Raw genomic sequence first — 22,146 nt, forward strand, 5'->3', positions numbered from 1 at the left:
GAGGTTCATTTTTTTTTTCCTAGTAGCTGGATATCCAGTTGCTCTAGGACCATTTACTTAAAAGATAATCCTTTCTTCACTGACTTGCCTTAGCACTTCTGTTGCAAATTAACTGTCCATACATATGTAGGTCAAGTTTTAGACACTCTATTCTACTCCACTGAACTACCTATCAGTGCCAATACAACTGTTCTGATTACTGTAATTTGAAATCAAACCCATAATGTCCTTTTTTCAAAGTGTTTTATGAAGTGAAGTTATCTTTTCATATCAATCTTATCAACTTCTACAGAAAACATTTAAAGTCTGCAAATATTTTCTTTGAAAATGTGTTGAATCTATAGATCAACTTGGAGAACATCTCAATATTGAGTTTTCTGGCCAAAAAACAAGGTACAGCATTCCATTTATGTAGGGTGTTAATTTCTCTCAACAATGTTTCCTAGTGTTCATCATAAAAATCTTTCCCAATTTTTGTCATATTTCTAAGAATTTCATACATTATGCTATTTTTTTCCCAAAAAACCCTAATATCTGATTTTTATTAGTATATAGAAATACAACTGATTTTTGAACACTGATCTTGTATTTTTCTAAACTCATTTTTCTAAATTTTTCTAAACTCATTTACTCAATTTTCTTCATAGACAATTAAGTTGTCCACAAATAAAGTTACTTTTTCTATCCAGTTTTTTCTTGCCTTTCGTTTCCTTTTCTTGCCTCAGTACACCGGCTAGAACCTTGAGAACAATACTGATGAGAGTAGGTGTCCTTGTCTTGTTCCTGGTATTAGGTAAAACGAATTCAGCCTTTAAGCATTAAGTACAGTAATAGCTATAGTGTTTTGTTTTGCGTAGATGCCCTTTACCAGACTGAGGAATTTCTGTGTCTATTCCTAGACGGCTAGAAATTTTTATTAGAAATGAATTTTGGATTTTTTTTCTAATACTTTTTCTGCATCTACTGAGATGATCATGTGTTTTTCTTTTTTAGTATGTTAATATGGTATATTGCACTGCTTTTCAAACGATAAAAAAGCTTGTATTCTTGGGATAAAGTCTATGTGGTCATAATATTATTTTAAAATATACTTATGGAGTCTAAACTTTCAATTTTTTACATTTGTGACCATGATAATGATATGTAGTCTTCTTCGGTGATGTTTCAAGGTATTGCTGAAGTCAGAGAATGAGTTATTAGTGTTGCTCAGTCGTGTCCAACTCTTTGTGACCTCATGGACTATACAGTCCATGGAATTCTCCAGGCCAGAATACTGGAGTGGGTACCCTTTCCCTTCTCCAGGGGATGTTCCCAACCCAAGGATCAAACCCAGGTCTCCCGCAGTGCAGGTGGATTCTTTACCAGCTGAGTGACAAGGGAAGCCCCAGCATGAATAGAAAGTATTCTCTCAACTTTCTGAAGGAAATTGTATAGAATTTGTATTATTTCTTCCTTAAACATTTCAAGGCATTCACCACTGCCGCAGTTTAATACAAACCTAAAGTTTTCTTTTGGGGCAGGCTTTTAGCTAAAAATTAAATTTTGGGGAAATTCCCTAGCAATCTAGTGGGTAGGACTCTTGAGCTTTCACTGTTGAGGGCCTAGGTTCAAGACAGTGCAAGCCACACGGCGTGGCCTAAAAAAAAAAAAAAAATCAACTTTTAAATAGATATGGGGTATTCAGATTATCATCTTTTAGGATTTTAAATAGCTCTGCTGGAATTCCATCACCTACACTGGCAGTGGGGGAACTCTGTTTTAATTATTCTCCTTTAGCAGGTATTCCATATTTACAGGATTGAAGTTGATAACATGTGTTTGTGCACACACATGGGCATGTGCCTTTTGGGGCATTTATTTTAAGATCACTCACACCCAGCAGTGTTAGTCTTATCCTTGGAGAGCCGCATAGTTGACTCTATAAAAGGATCTCAGAGGGCCTCACACTGTCCTCTTCTACCCTCTATTTCCATGTTGAATCTTCCTCTTTCTCTTTGTATCACTCCCTTTGTCAGACTTCCCTTCAGAGATTCCATCTACTCCCTCGACTACAGTTGTTATTTATGAGTAAATGATTTATTAATTGACCTCTGTGGCCTAAGGTGTCCCTCTTAACTATTAGATACATTGCATAGATATCTACTGTGCTTTTGTACCCAGGGCCCATGTTTCTGAAAATGTCAGTATAATATTTGTATTGTGAAGATGCAACTCAATTGAGGACAACAAGTAGACTGTCTGGTTTTGGGAGAAAACATGATTGATTTGCTATGGGGCATGTTGAGTTCAAGATACTGATGGGTGGAGTGTAGGTCTGGACTTCTAGAAAGACACAGAAGCAGGATATTATAAATTGGACATCAGCTTCATGAAAGTGGTGATTGAATAAACAGAGAGCTTATGGTTCTCAGAGGTATAAAGAAGCAAATACAAAGAAAAGAAAGCCAAGAGAAGAACATAGGGAATGTTGACTTTTAGTTAGTGAGAAAGGAAAGATGAACAGTGAAATAAAGCAGAAAATTAAGAAGAGAATCCAGAGAATGCTGTGTCTCAGAAACCAAGGAGGGAAATAATTTCAAGGAGATTCTAGTCTCTAAACATACCTGCAATGGTCAGAAAGGATGAAGAAATCATTGGGGGCTTTTAAACAAGCAGGTTTAGTAAATCAATAAAGATAGATACGATTGTCATGGCCCTGTGGGGATGAGAAAGTGGAGACAATAAGCAGATTACACTTTGAAGAAGTTCAGTTATGAGGAAGGGTGGAAGGATTGTACCTTAATGGGCTGGTAAGAGAAAGAGAGGTTTTATTGTGTTTTCTTTTATTGACTTTGTTCTGGTTTTAGGCAAGGAAGCAATAGAGACAAAGAAACTGGACATATGATTACTTGAAGAGAGGTCCAAGCAATGATAGGTGAATGGGCCCAGAAGTCCAGATAAAGGTATAGTTTGGCATAGGAGGAGGTATACCTCGTCTGAGATGGGATTAGAGCAAGAGATAGGACAGAGAAGATACGGAAAATTCTTAAAGAAGGATCTCTCATTGACCTGTGGGACAACTTTAGGTTGCTGAATATATTTGTAAGTGGGGTCCTTAAAAGCATGCAGTGGAGATATGGGGCAGGGGACAGTGGACAGAAAGAATGATGAAGAAATAGCAACTGAAATGTTTCCAAATTTGATTAAAATTATAAAGCAACAGATCTAAGAGCTCAACAAACCTCAAACACTACAAGCATGAATAAATTTACGGAATATATCAAATTGTTCAAAACTACTGATAAACAGAAAATCTTAAAAGCTGCCAGAAAACACAATGCTAATATACAGAGGAACCAAGATACTTTCTCAAAGGAAGTCATTCAAGGGGGAAGACAGTGAAGCAACATCTTTAAAAATCTTCAACATCTACTGTATGAAAAATACCCAGCTAAAATATCTTTCAAAAAATGGAGAAATAAAGACTTTTCCAGAAATAAAAAAGCTGAAAGAATTTATCACAAGCAGATACACACTGTAAGAAATGGTAAAGGAAGTCCGATAGGAACCAATAATGTCAAATGGAAATATGGCTCTAACAGAGGAACAAAGAGTACCAGACATGGTAACTGCATGGGTAAATATGTGCAACTTTTTTTTTCATTGCTTAAATCCTTTAAAAGGATCATTGAACATATCCCCATGCCCTTTTTGCAGTAATTGATAAAACAGAAAATCAGTATAGATTTGAAAGACAGTATCGACCATCTCGATCTAACTAACAATTATAGAACATTCCATCCAACAACAAAAGAATGTGTATTTTCAGGTCCACATGGAATATTTACTACTAAGGTGGACCATTTTCTTGACCATGATGAAGTCAATAAATTTAAAGGATTTAATTCATGCAAAGTAGGGTTTTGTGAACACAACAGAATTAAATTTAGAAATCAAAAACAGAAATCTAGAAAATCTTCAAATATTTAGAAACTAAAAAATACATGTCATCCAAATAGCTCACATGTCAAAGAAGTAATCAAAAGGAAAATTACAAAGTACTTAGAACTGAATGAAAATAAAAACACATTTCAAAATTTGTGGGATGCTGCATGTATACTATTAAACATAAATATTAGAAAAGAAGAAAAGTCTTAAATTAGTGACTTTCATTTTCACCTTAAAAAACTAGAAAAAGAAAAAATTAAACTCCAAGTAAGTTGGTGAAAGGAAATAATGAAGATTAGATGGAAGTCAATGAAACATGAAACAGAAAAATTAGTGAAAACAATTCTTAACTCTGAGAATATCATTAATGATAAATCTTTTGCCAGATTAAAGGAAATAAATGTTATAAATTAACAATATAATGAATGAGAAAGGTGATATCATTAAAGGTTCTTACAGGTGTTAAGCAGTAAGAGAATATTATGAACTTTTTCTCAGTAAGTTTAGACACTTGGATGAAATGGACAAATTCTTTGGAAGATAAGAATTCTCAAAGCTCAGTCAAGAAGTAGATAATCCGAATGTTATTCAGCTGTCAAGTCATGTCCCCAAAGACTGCAGCATGCCAGGCTTCCTTATCCCTCACCATCTTCTGGAGTTTGCCCCAGTTCATGTCCATTGCATTGGTGATGCCATCCAGCCATCTCATCCACTGTCGCCCTCTTGTCCTTCTGCCTTCAATCTTTCCCAGCATCAGGGTCTTTTCCAATGAGTCAGCTCTTCGCATCAGGTGGCCAAAGTATTGGAGCTTCAGCTTCAGCATCAGTCCTTCTAATGAACATTCAGGGCTGATTTCCTTTAGGATTGACTGGTTTGATCTCCTTGCAGTTCAAGGGACTCTCAAGAGTCTTCTACCGCACCACAGTTTGAAAGCATCAATTCTTCGGTGCTGAGCCTTCTTTATGGTCCAGCTCTCACAACTGTACGTGACTACTAGAAAGACCAGAGCCTTGACTATATGGATGTTTTCGGCAAAGTGATGTCTTTGCTTTTTAACATGCTGTCTAGGCTTGTCATAGCTTTCCTGCCAAGAAGCAGTCATCATCTAATTTCATGACTGCGTTCACCACACGCGGGAGACCCAGGTTTGATCCCTGGGTTGAGAAGATCCCCCGGAGAAGGAAATGGCAGCCCACTCCAGTATTCTTGCCTGGAAAATTCCATGGACGGAGGAACCTAGCAGGCGACAGTCCACGGGGTTGCCAAGAGTCAGACACGACTGAACAACTGAACTTCACTTCACTCACCATATGCAGTGATTTTAAAGCCCAAGAAGAGGAAATCTGTCACCAATTCTGCCTTTTCCCCCTTCTATTTGCCATGAGTGATGGGACTGGATGCCGTGATCTTAGCTTTTTAATACTGAGGTTTAAGCCAGCTCTTTCACTCTCCTCTTTCACTTTCACCAAGAGGCTCTTCAGATCCTCTTTGCTTTCTAACCATTAGAATCGGTATATCTGAGGTTGTTGGTATTTCTCCTGGCAAACTTGATTCCAGTTTGTAACTCATCCAGTTTGGCATTTCTCAGAATGTGCTCTGTGTACAAGTTAAATAAACAGGGTAACAATAAACAGTCTTGTACTCCTTTCTCAATCCTCAACCAGTTGTCCCATACAAGGTTCTCTAACTGTTGCTTCTTGTCTGGCATACAGGTTTCTCAGGAGAAAGGTAAGATGATCTGGTATTCCTATCTCTTTAAGAGTTTTCTACAGTTTGCTATGATCCACACAGTCAAAGGCTTTTAGCGTAGTTGATGAAACAAGAAGTAGATGTTATTCAGGAATTCCCTTGCTTTCTCTATGATTCAGCCAATGTAGGCAATCTTGACACCTGGTCCCTCTGCCTTATCTAAACCCAACTTAGACATCTGGAAGTTCTCAGTTCACATAATGCTGAAGCCTAGCATGCAGCATTCTGAGCATAACCTTACTGGCATGGGAGATGAGTGAAACCATCCAGAGGTTTAAACATTCTTTAGTACTGCCCTTCTTGGGAACTGGGATGAGGATGGACCTTTTCAGTTCTGTGGCCACTACTGGGTTTTCCAAATTTGGAAAGCCTTTCAAAGGAGGCTTTACAAATAGCTGAAGAAAGGAGAGAATTGAAAGCAAGGGAGAAAGGGTAAGGTATACACAACTAAATGCAGAGTTCCAGAAAACAGCAAGGAAAGACAAGAAGGCCTTCTTCAGTGAACAATGCAAAGAAATAGAGGAAAACAACGGATCTCTTCAAGAAAATTGGAAATATCACAGGAACATTTCATCCAAAGATGGGCACAATAAAGGACAGCAACAGTAAAGACCTAATAGAAGTAGAAGAGATCAAGAAGAGATGGAAAGAATACACAGAAGTACTGTTCAAAGATCAATATGCCAGCAGATTTGGAAAACTCAGCAGTGACAACCTGGAAAAGTTCAGTTTTCACTACAATCCCAACGAAGGACAATGTCAAAGAATGTTCAAACTTCCACATTATAGGGCTCATTTCACAGGCTAGCAAGGTAATGCTCAAAATCATTCAAGCCAAGCTTCATCAGTATATGAACTGAGACCTTCCAGATGTATAAGCTGGATTTAGAAAAGGTAGAGGAACCAGAAATCAAATTGCCAACATCTGGTGGATCATAGGAAAAACAAGGGAATTCCAGAAAACTATCTACTTGTGTTTCATTGACTAACAACTTTGTGTGGATCACAAAAAACTGTGGAAAATTCTAAACAGATGGGAATACCAGACCACCTTACCTGCCTCCTGAGAAACCCGTATGCAAGTCAAGAAGCAACAGTTAGAACCAGACATGGAATAACAGACTGCTTCCAAGTTGGGAAAGGAGTACGTCAAGGCTATATACTGTCACCCTGCTTATTTAACTTATATGCAGAATACATCATGAGAAATGCCAGGTTAGATGAATCACAAGCTGGAATCAAGACTGCCAGAAGAAATATCAATAACCTCAGATATGCTGGGCTTCCCTGGTGGCTCAGATGGTAAAGAGGAAAGAGTTCACCTGTGATGTGGGAGACCTGGGTTCCATCCCTGGGTTGGGAAGATCCCCTGGAGAAGGGAATGACTACCACCTCCAGTATTCTGGCCTGGAGAATTCCATGGACAGAGGAGATATGCAGGCTACAGTCCATGGGGTCACACATGACTGAGCAGCTTTCACCTTCACCTTCAGATATGCAGATGACATCACCCTAATGGCAGAAAGTGAAGAGGAACTAAAGAGCCTCTGGATAAGGGTGAAAGAGCAGAGTGTAAAAGCTGGCTTAAAAGTCAACATTCAAAAAATGAAGATCATGGCCTCTGGTCCCATCATTTCATAGCAAATAGATGGGGAAAAAATAGAAACAGTGACAGACTTTACTTTCTTGGGGTCCAAATCACTGTGGATGGTGACTACAGCCAAGAAATTAAAAGACACTTGCTCCTGGGAAGAAAAAGTACAACAAACCTAAACAGCATATTTAAAAAGAGAGATATCATTTTGCCAACAAAGGTGCATATAGTCAAACCTATGGTTTTTCTAGTAGTCATGTACAGATGTGAGAGTTGGACCATAAAGAAGGCTGAGTGCCAAAGAATTGATGCTTTCAAACTGTGGTGCTGGAGAAGACTCTTGAGAGTCCCTTGGACAGCAACAAGATCAAACCGGTCAATCCTAAAAAAGGTCAACCCTGAACATTCATTGGAAGGACTGATGCTGAAGCTAAACCTTCAATACTATGGCTACCTGATGCAAAGAGCGGACTCACAGGCAAAGACCTTGATGCTGGGGAAGACTGAGGGCAGAAGGAGAAGGGCTGACAGAAAATGAGATGACTGGATGGCCTCATCGACTCAATGGACACAAGTTTGAGCAAACTCTGGGAGGCAGAGGACAGGGAAGCCTGGCATGCTGCAATTCATGGGGTTACAAAGAGTGGGACACAACTGGGGGACTGAACAACAACAACAGATAAAACAAGAAGATAAGGGACAGGAAGTTCTGAAAACCACAGGAAAGGAGTTTGGATCTCTCTTTACCAGTTCTTTTAAGAGTTCACTCTGAAGATCAAAATAACATGAAGTAACATTCCTGGAAGTGGAGGCTTGAGTTAACTCAATTTTCATAGACATTAACTAAACAATTTTCACAAATTTCCAAAACTAACACTATGCTGTTTTCAAGGTATAGGTTTTATTAATATATACCTTTTTGAATATCCAATTTTTGAAGTTATAATATTCTACCAAGTTTAATTTTTCAGACATATTTTTAACCCCTTTCCAACTAACCACAGCTGAAATATGTATCTATAGCATTGTGTTACTTTAAAAAAGCTTTACTGGCAGCAGCATGGCAGCCATGGAGGATGAGCGGCTGCATCTCCTATGGGACCAACACGTGCAGTTCTTCCAGCGTTGCCTGCAGGAGGTAACTGGTGGCCACAGTGAGTGTGCAACATAGGCTGGTCCTGTGGAAAGGTGCTGTGGAGCCAGGCAGCACCCTCAGGGGGGCTGCACAGCCACCCACCTGGCACTGTCTCTACTCCCTGCCAGCCTGTGGTCATCCACGTTCCTATGAGGTAAGGTGCAGGGGCTGAGGTGAGCAACTGACTATTGCATTTTTTCAATAGTTTGCATTTTGTTGTTGCAAAAATGCAAAAATATTGCATTTTTGCTCTCCATGCTTGAAACGTTGGACTCCTTGCATGTGGTGAACAGGGATGATATAATTGACCGGATTTACTCCCTGCAGGTCTTTCCCACAGAAGACACATCAAATCTAAATCACTGTGGTTTCTGAGGCTCTTCGTATCTGGGTATTCATTCAATCCATCAAAGAATCCTTGAACAGTTCACCCTCACGATAGTAGCCACATAGCAATGACCTACATTGATCTTTCATTCCTAGTTACTCTTGGAGATTGACTTAAGCCAAGTAAATAAAGATGCTTGCTTAGCAGGTTAGAGAACTTCAGCTAAAAGATGAAAGTTTTTACCTGAAGGCAGTAAAAATGACATGTAATTTGTATACCCAGGCTTCAACAATACGTGAACCGAAAACTTCCAGGTGTTCAAGCTGGATTTAGAAAAGGCAGAGAAACCAGAGATCAAATTGTCAACATCTGTTGAATCATAGAAAAAGCAAGAGAGTTCCAGAAAAACATCTATATCTGCTTCACTGACTACACCAAAGCCTTCGACTGTGTGGACCACCACAAACTGTGGAAAATTATTAAAGAGAAGGGAATACCAGACCACCTTACCTGCCTCCTGAGAAATCTGTATGCAGGTCAAGAAGCAACAGTTAGAACCAGACATGGAACAATGCGCTGGTTCAAAATTGTGAAAGGAGTACATCAAGGCTGAATATTGTCATCCTGCTTATTTAACTTATATGCAGAGTATACCATGCGAAATGCCAGGCTGGATGAAGCAGAAGGTGGAATCAAGATTGCAGGAAGAAATATCAATAACCTCAGATACGCAGATGATGCCACCCTAATGGCAGAAAGTGAAGAGGAACTAAAAAGCCTCTTGATGAAAGTGAAAGAGAAGAGTGAAAAAGCTGGCTTAAAACTCAACATTCAAAAAACTAAAATCATGGTTTCTGGTCCTATCACTTCATGGCAAATACATGGGGAAACAATGGAAACAGTGAGAGACTTTATTTTCTTGGGCTCCAAAATCACTGCAGATGGTGACTACAGCCATGAAATTAAAAGACACTTGCTCTTTGGAAGAAAAGGTATGACAAGCCTAGACAGTATATTGAAAAGCAGAGACATTTCTTTGCTGACAAAGGTCTGTATAAGTCAAAGGTATGGTTTTTCCAGTAGTTATGTACAGATATGAGAGTTGGACTATAAAGAAAGCTGAGTACCAAAGCATTGATGCTTTTGGACTGTTGGAGAAGGCTCTTGCAAGTTTCTTGGACTGTAAGGAGATCAAATCAGTCAATTCTAAAAGAAATCAAACCTTAATATTCATTGGAAGAACTGATGCTGAAGCTGAAGCTCCATTACTTTGGCTACCTGATATGAAGAACTGACTCACTGGAAAAGACTCTGATGCTGGGAAAGACTGAAGGCAGGAGGAGAAGGAGACAACAGAGGATGACATGGTTGGATGGCATCACTGACTCGATGGACATGAGTTTGAGCAAACTCCAGGAGATGGTGACGGACAGGGAGGCCTGGTGTGCTGTAGTCCATGAGGTCACAAAGTGTCAGACACAACTGAGTAACTGAACTTAACTGTGCTTCTTGTATTTGCCATATACTCAACAACTGGTCTGGCATGGATATGAAAAAAGCCATCAACTATACTGAAAGTATGTCCTATGCAATGAGCTTGCACAGGGAGCCGGACTTAAATCTCATGGAGGGTCAACTTTTTGTGGCACTGCATCACTGTGCCTGATGGGTAAACTAGAAGCTTTTCCAGAAATAGCACTGAACAGCATGAAGAGGTGGTGTATAATGAGACAACAAAATGGTTATCATGAAAGACCTAATAAGCCAAAAGATACCTTTTTTTTTTTTTGAGTGGGAGCAACTCAACTCTAAATTTCCAGTATTCTAACTTTGAGGTAAACAAAAATTACATCTCATCAACTCAAGATTGACTCATAGGGGGATTTGTCAAGTGGCCAGATAATCATTTAGATGCTTTGCATGTACACTTTGGAATCTGTGGCCTGTCACTAATGGAGGAAAGTGGCATTCATAAAGTTCATCCTGGTCTGAATGTAAGCACACGGACTTCTGAGCGCCTTTGAGATCTCCATCAGAGCTAGAAAACCAAGGACTGTCTGAACAGTGCTCAGAGAATGTACACATCTCCACTTGACTAACTTTGATTGGGAAATTGCTCAGAGAATGTACACATCTCCACATGACTAACTTTGATTGGGAAACTGCTCAGAGAATGTACACATTTCCACATGACTAACTTTGTGAAACAGTGCTCAGAGAATGTACACACCTCCACATGATTAACTCTGATTGGGGAACAGCGCTCAGACAATGTACACATCTCCACATGACTAACTTTGATTGGGAAACAGTTCTCAGAGAATGTACACATCTCCACATGACTAACTCTGTTTGGGGAACAGTGCTCAGAGAATGTACACATCTCCACATGATTAACTCTGATTGGGAAACAGTGCTCAGAGAATGTACACATCTCCACATGACTAACTTTGGGAAACAGTTCTCAGAGAATGTACACATCTCCACATGACTAACTCTGTTTGGGGAACAGTGCTCAGAGAATGTACACATCTCCACATGACTAACTTTGACTGGGAAACAGTTCTCAGAGAATGTACACATCTCCACATGACTAACTCTGTTTGGGGAACAGTGCTCAGAGAATGTACACATCTCCACATGACTAACTTTGACTGGGAAACAGTTCTCAGAGAATGTACACATCTCCACATGACTAACTCTGGGGAACAGTGCTCAGAGAATGTACACATCTCCACATGACTAACTCTGATTGGGAAACAGTGCTCAGAGAATGTACACATCTCCACATGACTAACTTTGGGAAACAGTTCTCAGAGAATGTACACATCTCCACATGACTAACTCTGTTTGGGGAACAGTGCTCAGAGAATGTACACATCTCCACATGACTAACTTTGACTGGGAAACAGTTCTCAGAGAATGTACACATCTCCACATGACTAACTCTGGGGAACAGTGCTCAGAGAATGTACACATCTCCACATGACTAACTCTGTTTGGGGAACAGTGCTCAGAGAATGTACACATCTCCACATGACTAACTTTGACTGGGAAACAGTTCTCAGAGAATGTACACATCTCCACATGACTAACTCTGGGGAACAGTGCTCAGAGAAGGTACACATCTCTACATGATTCACTTTGACTGGGGAACAGTGCTCAGAGAATGTACACATCTCCACATGACTAACTCTGATTGGGGAACAGTGCTCAGAGAATGTACACATCTCCACATGACTAACTCTGATTGGGGAACAGTGCTCAGAGAAGGTACACATCTCCACATGACTAGCTTCGATTGGGAGGGTAGGAAGGATTTGTAGCATAACTGTAGCTCAAGGCTAAAAGCCATGTATAACCAAGTGTAGGGCTTCCCTGGTGGCTCAGTGGTAAGGAATCCACCTGCCATTGCAAGAGATGCACTTTCAATTCCCAGGTTGGGCAGATCTGTTGGAGAAGGAAACGATAACCCACTCCAGTATTCTTGCCTGGGAAATCCCATGGACAGAGAAGCCTGGTGGGCAACAGTCCAAAGGGTCGCAGAAGAGTTGGACATGAGTTAGCAACTGAGTAACAACATAACCAAGTGTGCTCTTTTTTAAAGAAGTAGAGTCTTACAACAGAATCTTGTGCTGATGTCACTCTGGAATCTGGTCTTGAACCAGTAACCTCTCTACTAGGTTCAAGAAAATCTCCATTCAAGTTTGAACCACAGTGGACTCTGCTGTGGTTCTTAAATGTTTATACTGTATCTCTAAATTCTGTGAGGCAAATTAACTATATGTACTGTAGGTTATCTTTTTTAAAAAAATTCTTCAGTACAAAATTGTATCATATTAAAAATGTACACAAATCTTCAAAAGAAGTTAACAGCTTACACAGCATTGATAAACTTCAGGTATTTGAATACTTAGTGATCATTTAAAAAGCCTGACTGCTTATGGTAGAACACTGATACAATGAACAAAGTATCTGGGATTGTTCTTTGAAAATGGAATATCCCATAATTTTTAAAAAGAAGAATGACTTACTTTGTCTTATTCTTATGTAAAATGTGCCAATTAAACTTTTGTGGCCTATACAAATGAAACTAACTTCACAGCAAGAATAAACAGCTTAACTAATACAATAATTTTCTAAAGGGAGATTTTTGTGCTGTGTGGTTCATGTATTTTTAGATGCTGCTGGGGTAAATAATAGTTATATTGGATTATAGTTGCAAATCATTAGTTGCTTTTTTTTTTTCCTTTCTGCAGAGAAAACAGTCTTATCTAGAAGACATTTAGTGGTTTTGTTTCTTGTACTGAGATAAATGATACTGTAAATTGTACTTTTATAACTGAGTTATTTTTAGCCATTTGATTTTTTTTTTAGTTTGTTGCCCCTTTGTGTTAACTGCTCTAATTCAAACTGATGGTTCTTTAATTTTTTCTAATTAGATAAGTAAACATTTAAGTAAGAAAAAAATAAAACTACTCAAGTAAATTTAATGGTATAGCTCCATACACAGTCATTCGTATATTTGTATATTCAGGTAAGCTGGAAGGAAATGTAACATTTAGAGGTTAAGGACTGGGGATTTGCTTTGCTTTGCTTTGCTTTCTTCATTCTGTGACCTACTTGAATTGTAAGGAAGTTAGTATAAAACTTACTTTTATTAGTGATCAGTTTATCAATAAATCATATCCATCACTGTTAAAACAAAAAATAAAATAAAAAAGCTTTACTGGATGCACAGTGGTGGTATGTTGAACAGAGAGAGAGAGGCAAAGGACAGAGGCAGGGATCTGATTAATAAATTTATACAAGTGAGCTTTAAAGGGGTCTTTTTAATAACTCTTCAGTGTAAACTATCACCTAAAAATTTTAATAATCTTTATATTAATGCCACGATATTTTATATTATGGCAATATTATTCTACCACAGTTAAAAAAAAATGTCCCCAAGTGTACAATGACCGTATATATAATGCACTGACAAAAAATACACACTGACTGCAACAAATCACATTTAGTACATGTCGTTAACTCAGCTTCAAAAGTCAGCAATCTTTGGGCACACAGTGTCAACATGACTGAAAAGAGACCAAGTCTACCATAAATCTGTCCTCAGATCTAATATTGGATGCCTACCAAGCCATCACATATATCTGCTATAGACAGTACTTTCCTCCATGGAATCAGATGCTTTGACATTGCTCCATCAGAACAATGGGGCCATTTGAAGGGAATATTAAATAGAACAATAAGGATAAGGCAGGAGAGGAAACAGACGTTCACAAGATCTCTTAAGGAAAATATCTATTCTCAGCTCAGTTCAGTCGTTCAGTCATGTCTGACTCTTTGTGACACCATGAGCTGCAGCACGCCAGGCCGCCCTGCCCAACACCTACTCCCAGAGCCTACCCAAACTCATGTCCATCAAGTCGGTGATGCCATCCAACCATCTCATCCTCCGTCGTCCCCTTCTCCTCCTGCCGTCAATCTTTCCCAGCATCAGAGTCTTTTCCAATGAGTCAGCTCTTCGCATCAGGTGGCCAAAGTACTGGAGTTTCAGCTTCAACATCAGACCCTCCAATGAACACCCAGGACTGATCTCCTTTAGGATGGACTGGTTGGATCTCCTTGCAGTCCAAGGGACTCTCAAGAGTCTTCTCCAATACCACAGTTCAAAAGCATTAATTCTTCGGTGCTCAGCTTTCTTCACAGTCCAACTCTCACATTCATATATAACCACTGGAAAAACCATAGCATTGACTAGATTGACCTTTGTTGGCAAAGTAATGTCTCTGCTTTTTAATATGCTGTCTAGGTTGGTCATAACTTTCCTTCCAAGGAGTAAGCATCTTTTAATTTCATGGCTGCAATCACCATCTGCAGTGATTTTGGAGCCCAGAAAAATAAAGTCTCTCACTGTTTCCACTGTTTCCCCATCTATTTGCCATGAGGTGATGGGACCAGATGCCATGATCTTAGTTTACTGAATATTGAGCTTTAAGCCAACTTTTTCACTCTCTTCTTTCACTTTCATCAAGAGGCTCTTTAGTTCCTCTTCACTTTCTGCCATGAGGGTGGTGTCATCTACATATCTGAGCTTATTGATATTTCTCCCAGCAATTTTGATTCCAGCTTGTGCTTCCTCCAGCCCAGAGTTTCTCATGATGTACTCTGCAAATAAGTTAAATAAACAGGGTGACAATATACAGCCCTGATGTACTCCTTTTCCTATTTGGAACGAGGCTGTTGTTCCATGTCCAGTTCTAACTGTTGCTTCCAGACCTGCATATAGGTTTCTCAAGAGGCAGGTCAGGTGGTCTGGTATTCCCATCTCTTTCAGAATTTTCCACAGTTTATTGTGATCCACACAGTCAAAGGCTTTGGCATAGTCAATAAAGCAGAAATAGATGCTTTTCTGGAACTCTCCTGCTTTTTCAATGATCCAGCGGATGTTGGCAATTTGATCTCTGGATCCTCTGCCTTTTCTAAAACCAGCTTGAACATCTGGAGCTCATGGTTCACATATTGCTGAAGCCTGGCTTGGAGAATTTTGAGCACTACTTGACTAGCATGTGAGATGAGTGCAATTGTGTGGTAGTTTGAGCATTCTTTGGCATTGCCTTTCTTTGGGATTGGAATGAAAACTGACCTTTTCCAGTCCTGTGGCCACTGCTGAGTTTTCCAAATTTGCTGGCATATTGAGTGCAGCACTTTCACAGCATCATCTTTCAGGATTTGAAATAGCTCAACTGGAATTCCATCACCTCCACTAGCTTTGTTCGTAGAGATGCTTCCTAAGGCCCACTTGACTTCACATTCCAGGATGTCTGGCTCTAGGTGATGATCACACCATCGTGATTAACTGGGTCGTGAAGATCTTTTTTGTATAGTTCTTTTGTGTTTTCTTGCCACCTCTTCTTAATATCTTCTGCTTCTGTTAGGTCCATATCATTTCTGTCCTTTATTAAGCCCATCTTTGCATGAAATGTTCCCTTGGTATCTCTAATTTTCTTGAAGACAGATCTAGTCTTTTCCATTCTATTCTTTTCCTTGATTTCTTTGCATTGATCGCTGAGATAGGCTTTCTTATCTCTCCTTGCTATTCTTTGGAACTCTGCATTCAGATGCTTATATCTTTCCTTTTCTCCTTTGCTTTTCACTTCTCTTCTTTTCACAGCTATTTGTAAGGCCTCCTCAGACAGCCATTTTGCTTTTTTGTATTTCTTTTTCCTGGGGATGGTTTTGATCCCTGTCTCCTGTACAATGTCACGAACCTCTGTTCATAGTTCATCAGGCACTCCGTCTATCAGATCTAGTCCTTTAAGTCTATTTGTCACTTTCACTGTATAATCATAAGGGATTTGATTTAGGTCATACCTGAATGGATCAGTGGAGAAATAACTTAAGAAAGAATGAAGGGATGGTGCCAAAGCAAAAACAACACCCGATTGTGGATGTGACTGGTGATAGAAGCAAGGTCTGATGCTGTAAAGAGCAATATTGCATAGGAACCTGGAATGTTAGGTCCATGAATCAAGGCAAATTGGAAGTGGTCAAACAGGTAATGGCAAGAGTGAAAGTGGACATTCTAGGAATCAGCAAACTGAAATGGACTGGAATGGGTGAATTTAACTCAGATGACCATTTTATCTACTATTGTGGGCAGGAATCCCTTAGAAGAAATAGAGTAGCCATTATAGTCAACAAAAGAGTCTGAAATGCAGTACTTGGATGCAATCTCAAAAATGACAGAATGATCTCTGTTCGTTTCCAAGGCAAACCATTCAATATCACAGTAATCCAAGTCTATGCCCTGACCAGTAACGCTGAAGAAGCTGAAGTTGAATGGTTCTATGAAGACCTACAAAACCTTTTAGAACTAACACCCCAAAAAGATGTCCTTTTCATTATAGGGGACTGGAATGCCAAAGTAGGAAGTCAGGAAACAACTGGAGTAACAGGCAAATTCGGCCTTGGAGTACAGAATGAAGCAGGGCAAAGGCTAATAGAGTTTTGCCAAAAGAATGCACTTATCATAGCAAACACCCTCCTCCAACAACACAAGAGAAGACTCTACACATGGACATCACCAGATGGCCAACATCGAAATCAGATTGATTGTATTCTTTTCAGCCAAAGATGGAGAAGCTCTATACAGTCAGCAAAAACAAGACCAGGAGCTGACTGTGGATCAGATCATGAACTCCTTATTGCCAAATTCAGCCTTAAATTGAAGAAAGTGGGGAAAACCACTAAACCATTCAGGTATGACCTAAATCAAATCTAGTCTCAAGGAGAACCAAATACAAAAAATGTATCGAGGGTAACTACTTGATCACAAGACAAGAACTGGTCACTTTAAAACTATATTAACTGTTCCAAAAGTAAATCCACTTATTCCTCTTTCTCAGGAAATATTAGAACTATTTCATAAAACTAAACAATATTTTTCTTAATGTTAATATTAAACTTTAAATCCTTATTTCCTACTGTCTCAAAGATCTTTTCATTTCTCCAGCTTTTTCCTAACATCTTTTAACCAATTCATCTTAATATAAATTTAATATTTAAATAATAAGTCCAGGATTTCCCTGGTGGTACAGTGGTTAAGAATCCACCTGCCAATGCAGAGGACACAGCTGCCATCCCTGGTCTGGAAAGATTTCACGTGCCACAGAGCAACTAAACTCGTGCGCCACAACTACTGAGCCCGTGTGCTGCAACTGCTGAAGACCATGCATCCTAGAGCCTGTTGTCTGCAACAAGAAAAGCCACCTCCATGAGAAGCTTACATGGTGTGACTAGAGAACAGCCCCCACTCACTGCAACTAAAGAAAACCTGTGCAGAGCAATGAAGATCCAGTGCAACCAAAAATAAATGAAAAACACGTCTGTAAGATTGCTGATGTATAAAATGTCAACCATAATGGAAACAAAATAAGTAATGGGACTCTTAAGTATTATTTGAAAATTAATAATGAAGGAATAGCATAAAATGGAACATTTTCTGTTGTTTTAAAAATAATAAGCCTTCTCTGAAAACTACAGCTCTCTCTCTGATACCACAGTATCACAGCAGTTCAGAAGACCACTCTTCCTGGGCATATTACAAACATGAGTTTCTCCTGCTTGAGTCTGTTCAGGATTGTGGCAGTGACTTTCCATGGCACTGGGCAAATAGGAGTAATAAGAAGCACTCTGCACCAAACAGAATATCTGGATAACTTAACAGATTTCTCTTCTTCTTCTAGAAATAATCTCTAACGTTCACAAAAAAAATTATGTCAATGAATACATTTTCATGTGTAAAAAGTGAAAGTGTTAGTCACTCAGTCGTGTCCAGCTCTTTGCAACCCCATGGACTGTAGTCTGCCAGGCTCCTCTGGCCATGGGATTTTCCTGGCAAGAATACTGTTCCCTTCTCCAGAGGATCTTCCCAACCCAGGGATCAAAGTCAGGTCTCATACTACAGGCAGATTATTTACCATCTGAGCCACCAGGGAAGCCCACTTTTCATATGCCCTGCACCCTAAAAACTGTTCAAATACCTTAAAGGATCTCCTCATTGCCACAAACTACATTGCTAAGACTAGCAAGGAAATCATTTCCTTGATTTGTTTTTTTCCAAGAAAATGCTTTTTAAACACTATGTAATACCACAAAGACAAGAAAACTACCATGAAAAACTCTTAATTGTGCATTTCTAATTGCATTTGTCTCTTAATAGAAGGTAGCCTCTTAGAAGAATTATGTTAGCTACTATAATTAGCTAAATAATTCAAAGAAGATATAAATCAAGAAATCTGTTTTCAAATAAAGGAAAAGAAAGTCACCAAAAAAAAAAAAAATCTATGGCAGTACCACATCTGATGAAAACAGAATAAAAACAATATCCAGAAATTCTTAAGAATGGTTAGGATGACATCATATCTTAGAATAATATTAGAGATTTATAACTAGTCAAATCTAATTGTGCATATTTCCTACATTCAACAGTTAAAAGCTTATATTAACATTCTAAGAATGTCGACATAGTGAAATATTGAATCCTTCCAGTAAAAACTGTTAAAACACAAGCCAGAAATGCAATGTATTATTTTTAAGATGGAAAACATTAATGTATTTACAAGGAGAACTTTTAAATATAAAGGAACGCAAAAATATTAAGGGTCTTTCAAAGGGCAGAGAAAATGTCCCTTCCAAGGCAGTAATATCATTTGTTTGATGTTACATTAATAGCTAAAACAGGTATTTTACACGCATAGATATTCTGGTGGGAATGGAGGTTACACTACTTATTTTGCATTTGACTCTGAATGAAGTTTTACAGCCCAAAAGTAGACTGTTAAATGTAGTTTTTTAAAATCCCAACTCCAGGAAAATGGACACATGTATATGTATGGCTGAGTCCTTTTGCTGTCCACCTGAAATTATCACAACATTATTAAATGGCCATATGCCAATATAAAATAAAAAATTTCAAAATTAAAAAAAAAAAAAAAAACAACCAACTCCGTCCTTAAAGGAAAAGTGGGATCAGAATACATGATTATACATTTTCAATACCAAAGTTAAAAGGCAATTTAATACGTGTGCTTTAATATAAGAATTCAAAAAATATTCAATCTCACCAAACTGAAAGGCTGGATTTTTACACTAAATAAGTCCCATCAGAGTCACAGGAAACGGAAAGGTATTTTCATTCCTTTCAATCTCAATTATCCAAGACAAAAGATACTTAAGGGAAAAATATATCTATCTTAAAAGAAATGACATTATAAGAACCTAAAGAAGACAAATCTGAACCTTTTAGGATCTGACCATGTTAAATGTAAATCGACAGGTATGTTCACTATCATGTTCTAAATACTGCTCCGAAGAACTTGGGTCACACAGATATTTCAAGTTTATGCTGACACACTAAAAGTAGAGATGATTTTAAAGTAATCTTCCTGTTAAGCTTCTTACCAGTAAGACTGTGGTGATTTTTAAAAATAAAGCCATCAAGTGATCAAGTAACAGGGTATTTGGTATGACTATATCCTGACGGAAGGCAAGTTCTTATATATGAACTCTTGTAAAATTTGTAAAATATAGTAACAGTAAGAATAACTGATCCTAACTATGACTGCAAGGAGATCCAACCAGTCCATTCTGAAGGAGATCAGCCCTGGGATTTCTTTGGAGGGAATGATGCTGAAGCTGAAACTCCAGTACTTTGGCTACCTCATGCAAAGAGCTGACTCATTGGAAAAGACTCTGATGCTGGGAGGGATTGGGGGCAGGAGGAGAAGGGGACAACAGAGGATGAGATGGCTGGATGGCATCAATGACTCGATGGACGTGAGTCTGAGTGAACTCTGAGAGTTGGTGATGGACAGGGAGGCCTAGTGTGCTGCGATTCACGGGGTCGCAAAGAATTGGACACGACTGAGTGACTGAATTGAACTGAACTTAACTGAACTATGATTTTGAAATATTTGCTTAACTAAGCAATGTATGCTCTACATGGACCCTGCCAGCTAATACAGCACAGTCTACCAAGCTGAAGAGATGTAGATCATGGGGAGGGAGGAGGGAGGAGGGTTCAGGATGGGGAGCACATGTATACCTGTGATGGATTCATTTTGATATTTGGCAAAACTAATACAATTATGTAAAGTTTAAAAATAAAATTAAAAAAAAAAAAAAGATGTAGATCATATTGCTTAGAAATATATTATTAACTGAAACCTCATTAGTTGAAGTGTATCATCTAATTTTTGCTCTGGAGTTCCTGTGAAATATGTGATAAATGTTACTAAAAATATCTCCTTAAAAAATTTCTTAATACGGCTTAAATATACAATGGAATACTTACACAGAAATAAGCAGATGCATTAAGTTAAGCATGCATATTTGGGGATTTTCATTGTGCAACCAAACAGTACCATCATGCATACCCTCTGAAAATTTTTCTAAGAGAATAATCAAACAATCCCCAATCCCTTGAAGTTATCTGGCATTCCTGAAGACTGTAATCTCAGAAATACGTCCAGGTTTCCTGCCTGTTAGACTAGTTTTGAGTTCACCATGACTGCCACCTCATGTCTGCTAAGGCAACTATGCTATATTTCAATGAGTAATAAAATCATAAAATTTTAACATCAACCACTGAAAAGAATATTAACATCCGAAGAGATGAATAAATTAATCTTTTAAATTAACTATGGAATGATATTTTCAAAGAAAATTTAAGGAAAGTTTCTTTTACTTTTCTACATTCAAAGTGTTCATATGTAGGCTTTCCTACTACAGGGGTGAATTTGAAAACCATACAGCTCTAATTCAACCGATATTATGTTTTAGAATTATATTCTAATACCAAAGTTAAACTCAATTTTCGCCCCCATGAGAACAGTTTTGCTTGGTGTAGAAACTGGTATTTCATCTACTATTCAGAACTTCTGAACATGGGTTTGGCAACCTGAAAAACAAGCACTTGAATATAACCGGTCTTTACTGTCATTCAAGGTAGCAGCTGTGTGCTGGCCTAAATTCTGCCTTCCTTTTTAAAAATATCATTTGAGAAACATAAACATAAAAAACAAAAAAGCCACCCCTCCTTCCCTGCAAAGAAGTCCAGGTTCTCTTTACGTAACTATGGAATTATGTAAGCTGCTTTGTGTATCTGTACTGCTTTACTTGGAATTTTAACTTTGTGACATTAATGTTAGAGAAGTTTTATTATCACAGCTCTGGAAGAACAGACTAGACCTAGTTCCCCGCTGCATACAAGCTGAACCCTCAGGGCTCTGTATCTAAGAATCAACATTTATTTCTCCCACTTCCACCCATTCTCCAGCAGAACCCACGCCTCTGGCTGGCAAAGACTGTCGCAACATGAAGCTAGTTTCTATCCACTATTAACCTTAGCAGCTGCTCCAAGAAGCAGAAAACATCCTTCTTATCATCATCCATATATTTTTTTAATATTTATTTTTATTTGGCTGTACTGGGTCTTAGTTGCATCATGTGGGATCTTGAGTTGTAGCCTGCGAACTGTTAGTTTCGCCATGTGGGATCTAGCTCCCTAACCAGGGATCGAAACTGGGCCCCTGCATTGGGAGCACAGAGTCTTAGCCACTGGACAACCAGGGAAGTCCCCATCATCAATATTTACTCTGCCCATCTGACAAGTGTCAGATAAGCTGTTTTACTTTATTTTTACAGAGAGTAGCTGACTTTAAATTAAATTAAAACAGAATTTTGTAGATATGCATAATTTTCATTCATATGTAAATTTTCATTTACAGGAAAAAAAAAAAAACCTTTAAAAAGTACATATGTAAATTGTTCATTCACATCGAGTGAGTACATTTTATCAAGACACCTGGTTTGCAGAAAGGCACAATGTATCAAATAGCCAACCTA

The 22,146-nt window shown here is 38.5% G+C and overlaps 1 protein-coding gene and 1 pseudogene across 6 annotated transcripts in view; one reads left to right on the top strand and one right to left on the bottom strand.

Annotated features, from left to right (window-relative positions):
- The window catches only part of RYK (receptor like tyrosine kinase), a 109,790-nt gene that overhangs the window by 10,234 nt on the left and 77,410 nt on the right, over positions 1–22,146 (bottom strand). The window lies entirely within an intron of this gene.
- Positions 8,331–10,846, top strand: LOC147379118 (geranylgeranyl transferase type-1 subunit beta pseudogene; annotated as a pseudogene).

The sequence above is a fragment of the Bos grunniens genome, chromosome 1 (genome assembly GCF_055505025.1).
Source record: "Bos grunniens cultivar Pamir isolate PY7600 chromosome 1, Bosgru_T2T1.0, whole genome shotgun sequence".
Taxonomy (NCBI): Eukaryota; Metazoa; Chordata; class Mammalia; order Artiodactyla; family Bovidae; genus Bos; species Bos grunniens.